Genomic DNA, 11465 nt, shown 5'->3' with positions numbered 1-11465 from the left:
ACACAACAATAATACCTCATATTCAACTATCAGCTATGTATGCATCATTCTGATGCTCATACTCCATATATGCACACATGCCTATGTCACAAAGTTACTTGTGAGAGAGAACTTTTTCTACAAGAAAAATAAAAGTATTTTTCATATCCACGCTGAAAACTGTGCTACTATATTCCTCCTCAGGTACATGGACTGATATCATCAGATTGTACCATAAGGGCAACTGGAACTGATGAGCATAACTGATAGCTAAACAGACAATTCAACAGAATTGAACTACCGGGAAATGGTTATCTATAAGAGCTGTAGAGAAAAAAAAATCCACCAAAAGCTGTTGCATAAGTACAAAATATCATCAGCCACAATGACGATGTCAGTGCTAACAAGCTTGCCACCAACAGATGCTTGTTAGCTGCCACTAGGCATTTGTTTAGTCTTAGTTAAAATGTTTCTATTTTTGACAAGATATTTGCAATTTGCAGGACATGTTGCAAATATCAGTCAACCATTGCAAATGTCATTTCCAGTAAGTGTACCACTTGTTACTACAGCATAATAAATGAAATACTACATGGTGGTATCTGAATTCATGCAGTCTGTTTGTGTAGTTAGAGCAGGGGTGTCAAACTCAAATACACAGCCAAAATTCAAAACCGGAACAAAGTCGCGGGCTAACATTAATATTTATTGAAAAAAAAATCTTCCCCCAGATATAAGAATGAATCTTTTCTTATGGACTCAAACAAGTTTTGCTGAAAAACTGAATATGGAACAAGCAAAACTTAATACTAAACAATATATATATATTAGCTGTATAATACCAGTAGGCCAGCTCTAATAGTAATTTGGTATGGCTTCGCGGGCCAAATATAATTAGGCTGCTGGCCAAATTTGGCCCGCGGGCCAGAGTTAGACACCTATGAGTTAGAGAGTGTGAGTCAATTGCAGTCTTCCAGATGTGAGTGAAGTTGGCCCCCCCACCTTCTTCAAATCCAACAAAAGTGGTATCAAACGTTTGTGCTACATTTGTGCTGGTTTGTGCTGCAAAAATTTTTCATTTGTGCTACTATCATTTTAAAGATATTAATAAAAATTTCTAAAGGTCATCAGAGGTCAACCAGCCCCCCCCCCCCCCCCCCCCCCCCGCCCCCACATTAATTAAATCAAACAAAATGGGTGTCAATCAGTTGTGCTACGTTTGTGCTGGTTTGTGCTGCTAAAATTGTCGTTTGTGCTGCTTCTGTTTTAAAGATATTAATGAAAAGGTAAAGGTCGAAAGGTCAACCAGCCCCCCCACATTACCCAAATCAAAGAAAATTGATGTTAAACGTTTGTGCTACGTTTGTGCTGCAAAATTTTTGTTTGTGCCGCTATCATTTTGAAGAAATTAACAAAAATTTCTAGAGGTCAACAGAGGTCAACCAGCCCCCCCCCCCCCACATTAATGGAATCAAACAAAATTGATGTCAAACGTTTGTGCTGGTTTGTGCTGCAAAATTTTTTGTTTTTTCTGCTAACATTTTAAAATTTTTAATAAAATAACGTCTTGATGCGTGCTTAATCATCCAGGTAAGTAAATCCCAAAAGGTTGATTCTGTTTATCTGGACATTTTCAGTTGGAGAAACGTTTCGTCACTCATCCAAGTGACTTCTTCAGTCTCAGCTGACTGCAGGTTTCCCCAACCTTATAAACAGTACATTTGCATAGGGAAGGAAACTAGCACCACTGAATGAACAAAGTGCTGGGGGTTAGTTCCATGATTGTTAGTATGCAAATTCTTATGACCATTGATCAATGACAACTAATCAAAGCCTACTGATTAATGGCCATGAGTACCATTCACAGAAAGTGGGGAATGGCTACCCTCACAGCATTGTAGGATGGCGAAAGATGTACCCTTGGGCCCCCCTTCTCGATTCAGAGATGGTCAGCATCCTGACAGCCCGATGGACGAAGCTGTCTCTCAGTCTGTGTGTTCTGGCCCGGAGGCTCTTCAGTATCCTTCCTGATGGCAGCAAACTGAAGATGCTGCTGAAGGGATGAGTGGGGTCACCTGTAATGGAGAGGACCTTCCAGATGAGGCAGGTGCAGCTGCTCTCACTACCCATTGTCATTTTTTCCTTCAGAACCCAGTGCAGGAGTCATACCACACAGTGATGCAGCTGGTGAGGATACTCTCAACTGTGCCTCTGTAGAAGGTGCTCATAATGGGGGTTGAATCTCTTGTGCTTCTCAGTTTGCAGAGGAAGTAGAGTCACTGTTGGTCTTCTCCACATTCAGGGACAGGTTGTTGTTGCTGTACCACTCTGCCAGATGGTTAACTTCACCCCTGTAGTAGATCTCGTCGTGGGTCAGTAGAGTAAAGAGAAGGGGGCTCAACAACCTTGGGGAGCCCCCGTATTCAGTGTTCTTGGGCTGGAGTTGTTGCAGTCGACCCATACTATCTGCTGTCTTCCTGTCAAGAAATCTAGCAGCCAGTTATACAGCAAGGTGCTGATCCCCAGCAGATCCAGTTTGTGAATGAGTTGCTGGGGAATGATGATGCTGAAGGCTGAACTGAAGTCTATGAACAGCACTCTGACATATGAGTCTCTAGTGTTGAGATGTGTGAGGGCTGAGTAAGGGGCAGTTGAAATTCCATCATCACTTGAGCGTTTTGACGAAAGAGATAATTTGATTTGATGCATGCAAGCACTTCATAATGATGGAGGTGAGTTTGACAGGACGGTAGTCCTTAAAGCAGGAGGTAGATGACTTCTTGGGTACAGTAATGATGGTGGAGGCTTTGAGGCATGTGGGAACGGCGGTACTGATTTTGGCAAGGGATCTCCACACACTGTCTGGGGATTGTGTCACCACGGTCTGCAGAGTGGGCTTGTAGTCTGTGATGGTTTGTATTCCTTGCCACTGCCTCCAAGTATCTCTGCTGTCGCTGAAGCTTTGCTGTACAGTGGGGCAAAAAAGTATTTAGTCAGCCACCGATTGTGCAAGTTCCCCCACTTAAAATGATGACAGAGGTCAGTAATTTGCACCAGAGGTACACTTCAACTGTGAGAGACAGAATGTGAAAAAAAAATCCATGAATCCAATGGTAGGATTTGTAAAGAATTATTCGTACATCAGGGTGGAAAATAAGTTTTGGTCATAACAAAATACAACTCATACTTGTAACATAACCTTGTTGGCAAATAACAGAGGTCAAAACGTTTACTATAGGTCTTACCAGGTTTGCACACACAGTAGCTGGTATTTTGGCCCATTCCTCCATGCGTCTTCTCGAGAGCAGTGATGTTTTGGGGCGGTCGCCGAGCAACACGGACTTTAACTCCCGCCACAGATTTTCTATGGGGTTGAGGTCTGGAGACTGGCTAGGCCACTCCCGGACTTTCAAATGCTTCTTACGGAGCCACTCCTTTGTTGCCCGGGCGGTGTGTTTTGGATCATTGTCATGTTGGAAGACCCAGCCTCGTTTCATCTTCAAAGTTCTCACTGATGGAAGGAGGTTTTGGCTCAAAATCTCACAATACATGGCCCCATTCATTCTGTCCTTAACACGGATCAGTCGTCCTGTCCCCTTGGCAGAAAAACAGCCCCATAGCATGATGTTTCCACCCCCATGCTTCACAGTAGGTATGGTGTTCTTGGGATGCAACTCAGTATTCTTCTTCCTCCAAACACGACGAGTTGAGTTTATACCAAAAAGTTCTACTTTGGTTTCATCTGACCACATGACATTCTCCCAATCCTCTGCTGTATCATTCATGTGCTCTCTGGCAAACTTCAGACGGGCCTGGACATGCACTGGCTTCAGCAGCGGAACACGTCTGGCACTGCGGGATTTGATTCCCTGCCGTTGTAGTGTGTTACTGATGGTGACCTTTGTTACTTTGGTCCCAGCTCTCTGCAGGTCATTCACCAGGTCCCCCCGTGTGGTTCTGGGATCTTTGCTCACCGTTCTCATGATCATTTTGACCCCACGGGATGAGATCTTGCGTGGAGCCCCAGATCGAGGGAGATTATCAGTGGTCTTGTATGTCTTCCATTTTCTGATGATTGCTCCCACAGTTGATTTTTTCACACCAAGCTGCTTGCCTATTGTAGATTCACTCTTCCCAGTCTGGTGCAGGTCTACAATACTTTTCCTGGTGTCCTTCGAAAGCTCTTTGGTCTTGGCCATGGCGGAGTTTGGAGTCTGACTGTTTGAGGCTGTGGACAGGTGTCTTTTATACAGATGATGAGTTCAAACAGGTGCCATTCATACAGGTAACGAGTGGGGGACAGAAAAGCTTCTTACAGAAGACGTTACAGGTCTGTGAGAGCCAGAGATTTTCCTTGTTTGAGGTGACCAAATACTTATTTTCCACCCTAATTTACGAATAAATTCTTTACAAATCCTACCATGTGAATTCATGGATTTTTTTTTCACATTCTGTCTCTCACAGTTGAAGTGTACCTCTGGTGCAAATTACTGACCTCTGTCATCATTTTAAGTGGGGGAACTTGCACAATCGGTGGCTGACTAAATACTTTTTTGCCCCACTGTAGCTGATGCCACGTGACAGGTTTGCCCTTGCTGTTCTTTGGCTCACCTAATTCCCGGCTCTGAAGGCTTGCATTTTTCAACTTTAGGAGCATTTAAACCTGACCTGTGAGCCATGGTTTCTGATTGGCCCGGACAGTGATAGGCCTGGTGTCACGACCTGCAGGATTGGCAAGGTGCTGATCAGAATCTCTCCACTCCTAGCCCTCCTTCTCTTCTCTTTTTCCCTCTCTCTCCCCCTCTCTCCTTCTCTGCCCTGTTTTGCAGGGGCGGAACTCATGGCGGCTTCACGCCCTCGGTCCACGCCTTCCTGGATTGGGAACACCTGGGCCTCATCAGACCAACTGGTATATTAGAAGGAGGAGATCAGCTGTTCAACGCTGGATTGCTGTGAAGGCTCTAGTCAGTACACGTCTAGCTCAAGTTTCCTGTGCCTCCGTCTCAGAGACTTAACGAGTGTTTCTTTGTTCCTAGATTCCCCGTGTTTCCCCGTGTGGAGTGTGGAAGGAGTGACTGGTCGCTAGCGGAGAAGAGAGAGGTTGAACTGAGCGCGTGTGTGATTTCCCCGTTTTCCCTGGAGCCCTGGACCCCTGCCCCTCACGTCTTGTATATAGCACTAACCCCGCACTGTCTGTACATACACTTGGTGAAGATCTGTAAATAAACAGTCTCTGTTTAAATGCTACTCATGAGTCCTGCAAGTGGATCCTCTAAGCAACCGGTGACACCTGGTCTCTGTGACATCATCGATGCATTTTGGGATGTAGGCAGTAACAGTTTCTGTATATTCCTGAAAGTCTGTGGTGTTGTCGTGTGTAGCAGCCTGTGGTGGAAAAGCAGTCTTGCAGTGCCTCTGAGGACCCTTCTGGCCACACCTGTACCTGCTTACGAACTGGTTTGGTGACTTTGACCAGGGGCCTGTGGGAACCCATGGCACACCTAGGTTTCTGCCTGTACTGACCCTTATGCAAAATAGGTGGAATTAGGACACAGTTCCAAAAGCAAACACAACTGATCAGTGTTGAGAGTGGTTCTGTTGCTGAGGTTGGGGTGATCCTGTAATCTCTTATGAACTACCTCCAACGCTTCTATGACTGGGATGCAAGTGAAGACAGATGTAACATCTCTCTCTCACTGTACATGTACTGTTTATAAAATTAGGGAAACATAACCTGCACAAACAAAATAATTTGCAGGACAAATGTTTGACATCAATTTTGTTCGATTTGAAGAAGGTAGGGGGGCCACCTTCACTCACATGTGTTTATAAGGTTGGGGAAACCTGCAGTCAGCTGAGACTGAAGAAGTCACTTGGATGAGTGACGAAACATTTCTCCAACTGAAAATGTCCAGATAAACAGAATCAACCTTTTGGGATTTACTTACCTGGATGATTAAGCATGCATCAAGATGTTATTTTATTAAAAATTTTAAAATGTTAGCAGAAAAAACAAACATTTTTGCAGCACAAACCAGCACAAACGTTTGACATCAATTTTGTTTGATTCCATTAATGTGGGGGGGCTGGTTGACCTCTGTTGACCTGTAGAAATTTCTATTAATATCTTTAAAATGATAGCAGCATAAACGAAAATTTTTGCAGCACAAACATAGCACAAACGTTTGACATTAATTTTGTTGGATTTGGGTAATGTGGGGGGGCTGGTTGACCTTTTGACCTTTACCTTTTCATTAATATCTTTAAAACAGAAGCAGCACAAACGACAATTTTAGCAGCACAAACGTTTGATACCACTTTTGTTGGATTTGAAGTAGGTGGGGGGGCCAACTTTCACTCACATGTCTCCCAGTACATTTTAACCTTAAATGCTGGTCATCTTTGAGATCAGAACCCTCCAGCTTAGGTGCATTTTGCTTTAACCTCCTAGGAGCTGGCGGTCCACATATGTGGACCAGGGCTGGAGTGGGACAAAAAAATCGGGCCGTGCATTTTGGGGGTTTTTTGGGGGGGTTTTTTGTTTGTTTTTTTCAGATTGTGATATATTTTTTATGACTTAGAAAGAAAGAAAGAAAGAAAGAAAGAAAAAGTTGAAATAACTACAGAGGGATAAAGTTTATGAGTCCTACTATGATGATAAGGGAAAGAGGCATTGTGTACAAATGATGTGGCAAAAGGATTGGTTCACAAAGTCTGCCTGGTTTGTTCACATACCTGTCATACCTGGTTTATTTGTCCTCTGTGTGTCAAAGAGCACAAACAATTCTGAGGAAAAATAAAGATACAGATGGCTTCAAGAACACATGACTTTGTATTTTATTGTGTATATTTCAGATATTTCTTGCAAAGTAATCTTACTTTAAAAATGTCACATTTTTTATTAATTTGGTAAACAGCTGCTATTGAAGGCAGTAGGAAAATACAGCTGCTCTTATCAGTGCACTGAAATAAAATAAAATACTTAAATGTTGAGCTTCCTTTGGTGACTTGAGCAATCACAGTTAATCGCAAAATTTGACACACTGGGTACTGGAAGCTCAAAGGAGATGTTGATGGACAAATACCATTGTAGCTGAAACAGGGGTCGGCCTAAACAATGTAGGGTCTGGCTGTAACATCTGCCTCTCATAGGTTGTTGATTTTCTCAGAAACTGATTCACTTTCCTTAAAGAGATAAGTAAAGCTGCTAGCTCTGTGAGATAGTCACCCTCATCTCAGCTCTTTGACAAGATGTTTACAGCACTGAGTATCATGAATGATCCCCCCTACCTATGGAGAGACCTTATTAGCATTTGTTAATAATCGGGTTTCTTTTGATGCTCTGGCAGAATCTCACATCAAGCACAACCAGAAAGAGGGAAGAAGCTAGAAAAACCAGGATATAAAAAAATAGAAACAAACACATGTGTGGACAGAATATTGAAAGAGAGGCACGGGAGAGAAAAAAACAAAGAGAGTGAGGCAGAAAGGTATTCAAGCTGCTCTCAATAGATTCCTGCAGAACTAGATTCTTGCCAGTTATGATTCCCCAACACACGGAACCCACATGCCATGCAAATCAAAGTCATGATGACTCCAGGTCTCACATATATATTTCTATAAACCTGGCCAGTCAGTTCAGTGTGAATTTTGTAATTAAGTAAAATACTGGCTCAGTCTCGAGCAGTAGCAGCTAAAGCATTATTTGGACTTTTCACTGTAGAAAAGTCCAAAATCTCAAAAGTCAGAAAATTTCTGAAAATCTTCTTCAGAAATTTTACAGTTTTTCCTCCTGACATTGCCAGTCATACTACACCAAAATAAAACATTGAAATAATTTAAATAATTTGTGATAGTTCACAGAAAAATACTGAATAAATAAAATGTAAAATAAGCAAAAACTTAGTTTTATTATTACAGGACTGTTAGGGCAACAAGAACTTTATCTGTAGTTTTGCACTTCCATTTCTTTTTTTCTTTTTCTTTTTTTTGCCTGTCCCATTTGGTTCTTTAGCCATCAGAATTGTTGTCTGAAGACCAACAAGGATACCCAATGGATTTACTTTGCCAAATGGATCATCGTGGCATTGCCGTATTGGTCCATTTGATCGACCTTTGTTTTTATTATTTATTATATTTTATTTTCAGATGTTACAGACGGGACAGACATGAGTGAGGGATAGGAAAGGGAGAGAGAAAGAGGAAGGAAAAGAAAAACAGAAGTGGAGAGGGACAGTGAGAAAGGGGGGGAGAAAAAAAAAATCTCCTGGATCACCTGTTGAGAGAAGAAGAATAGAAAACAAGCAAAAAAAAAACCAAAGCAACATACTAAACACAACACGATCGCATTAATCTAGCTACGTGTAAACAGCAGTAAATACTAAATATTCAATATTGTTGTGCAGCACGCAGGACAGACAGCGCACAATGTGCTTTGAAGTAGCAGCCAAGAAAGGTGTAATTTAAGTCTACGAGCAGTGAACGCCCGTGTGCATACCTGTGTGGATCAGCGCGCTTGTATTCAAATGGTTTCCACATGTAATGGTCTGCAAGAGGATGTAGCGAGCCGTAGCCCCGTCCCCCAGGGCATGAAGCAGGCATGGAGGAGATCCAGGCCCCAGACATCCAGAAGCCTCAGAGTGCGAGAGCCCAAGGAGGACCACCGGAGGGGCATCCGTGCCACCCTCATGGGAAGGGCTGAGGATCCCAGACGAGGCGTCACCCAGTAGCCACCGAGCAGAAGCTAGAGGGGGCTGCACCGGCGTGCCCACCGGCTCTGCCGGCAGCCAGCTGTGCCAGAGTGAACCGAGCCGCAGGCCCAGAGGCCGGAGGCCCGAGGGCCCCCCGCACCCCGGAGGAGGCCTGACCAAGAAACAGGCGCCAGGCCCCGCCAGGTAGCCACCGGGAGTGAGCCGGTACATACCTGAGTGCCCAGCCCCGGACACCAAGAACCACCAATGCACCGACCCCTGAGCGCATCAATCACCGGCAGGGAGTGTGGTGAGGGGAGATAGGCCTTGGAGGGCCTGGGAGTTCCCAGAGAGGTGGAGTCTAAGACCCGACCTGACATATAGACACAGACAAACAGGCACACACAGACACAAACATGCATTCCCACCCTCATGCACACATATACAAACACTCAGCAGTCACCCAATGTAAGGATTGACATAAATGGACATGTACACACAATCACACTCCCCAAACATACTCTATACCCCGGGTCCAGGTACCCTCGCCCCCAGAGGGGGAAACAGAACCCAGACCCAAGAGATGTTACCCTTCCCCCCGGGGTGGAGGCAAGCAGACCGTCCCAGGCTCCGCAGCAGCAGGGAGGCCAATCGGACAGCTAACATCTCCTCCCAGCCCCCCCCGCCCCAATGGCCAGCAGAGAACGGGGGTGTGTGAAGACCCCATACCTCCCTCCTCCCGCTCATGTGTAGTGTTGCTGCATGTTGTTCTAAAGTGCATTTAAAACAAGGGAGAGCATGGTGCTGCTGCCAGAGAGCAGCAGGTGTTAGCACGGCCCCTCCCGAGAACCCTCAATGTCTACATGGATTTAAAATTGAGAGGTGGGCACCAGCGCCAGAGGTAGGTTTGAGTACACAGACTGTCCACTGGACGCCGTTAACGTGCCCACCCTCAAGGCCCTATATATATGTGTGTGTTATGAGAGTGTAAGTAATGTGGATGTCTAAGTTGTGAGATAAAATTGAGGCACAGGTGGCCAGAAGGGGACAGAGGGGGGGGGGGGAATGTCTCCCCTGCACCCTTGTGACACACCTGCACCCCAAGGCCCTACCTGTGTGGGTGAGTGTGGTGGAGCGGGAAGAGGGAGGTAGCCGGGGATGGGGAGGAAAAGGAGGGAGGGGAGGATGCCCCTCCCTAGGGCCAGCTCCCCCCGCTGACCCCAGTAGGCACCCCCGTCCTCTGGTACCCACCAAGGCAAGAGAGCCCAGGTCCATCCAGACCGGGGCCTACGGTAGCACTGCCAAGCCCCACAGGACCCGGGGCAGCCCACCCTACCCCACCGCAGAGGAAACTGTACCCACCCCAACATTCAATCGTCTCCCAGACTACACAAGACAACAGACACCCAGGTTAAGTTTATTCTCCACCTCTCCTATGTCTCTCCCCCACCTGCAGAGTGGACTCCTGCAAGGATGGAACAACCTCCCTGCCAGTTGAAGAGCCCCCCAGTTAGGCCGATGCACAAGAGGCCCCCTGCGCCAGGGCTGAGCCCCCGTGCACCCACCCGCTCACAACCTCGGTGACACACCGACGAGGACCGAAGCCCCCAAGGGCCAGCCAGAGCCCCAGCACGGAGGCGAAGCACCCCCGAACCCCAAACCCCCACGCCTGCCCCGGATCCACTCAGGGGCAGCCAGGCCACCAGGCCAGTAACCTACGTCCACCAGTACAGACCATCCTCCAGCCCCGCTGCACGCAGCCACGAGGAGAACAACCTCTAAGAGCGACCAGAACCACTAACCAGGTTATGAACACAACCCCCGGGTTAAGCCCTCCAGGGATAACGTCTCTAGGGGTCCTCCAGGCGCCCTAAGCCCGTCCCAACTCCATATCAACCACAGTAGCTAAGGCGGGACCAAACCACGACCCCCTACCCCCGCTAGGTGATGGAGCCGATCAAAGGAGCCCAGAGGGATTGATCTAATGTGGTGGCAGAGGCTATATCGAGACTAATGTGATCTATTAGAAGGTTTCTATATTGGCTAGAATTAAGATTATTTTTATTTTTCCAGTTCATGAGGACCATTTTCTTGGCGATGCATAGGGCAGTAAAAACCATGTGGACTGTATTAGTTTCTGTAGTGACCTCATCCAGTTTTCCCAACAAGCATACTAAAGGGGAGGTTGGAATTTTACATTTCAGACACTTTGATAAGTCTTCACATATCTCGTGCCAGAACTTCTGCACTGGTGGACAGAACCAAAGAGCGTGAATGTTGCAGAAATTTCTTCATTTAGTCCAAGGTTGAGGTCGCCGCCAAGAATGAGTGTGCAATCGAGGTGTTCAGAGAGTGCACTAAAAAATCCGTGGAAGAATGAGGGTTCATCAACATTTGGACCATATATACTGTACTTACAATACATAGTTTTTTATTCAATATTGATAGTTTAATAATTAGAAATCTACCCTCTGGATCTATAACTGTATCGAGTACTGTAAAATTAACATTTTTATGTATTAAAATTGCTACTCCCCTTTGTCTAGAATTATAACAGGCTGCAAACACGTTAGGAAACTCAGGTGTTTTAAGTTCGTTTAAACCTGTGACAGGTCTGTGAGTTTCTTGTAATAAAACAACATCTGCCTGTAGTTTTTTAAGCTGGTTAAATATCTTTAACCTCTTTCCTCTGGTGCCAGCTCCATTTACATTCCATGTGACAAACCTCAGCATGCCCATAATTGTGTGTGTATGTCTAATGATGTATGCTGGGTGTTTTGTTTAGACAGGTGGAGA

The sequence above is a fragment of the Simochromis diagramma genome, unplaced genomic scaffold (genome assembly GCF_900408965.1).
Source record: "Simochromis diagramma unplaced genomic scaffold, fSimDia1.1 OVJJ01000798.1, whole genome shotgun sequence".
Taxonomy (NCBI): domain Eukaryota; kingdom Metazoa; phylum Chordata; class Actinopteri; order Cichliformes; family Cichlidae; genus Simochromis; species Simochromis diagramma.
This window is presented reverse-complemented; position numbering follows the sequence as displayed.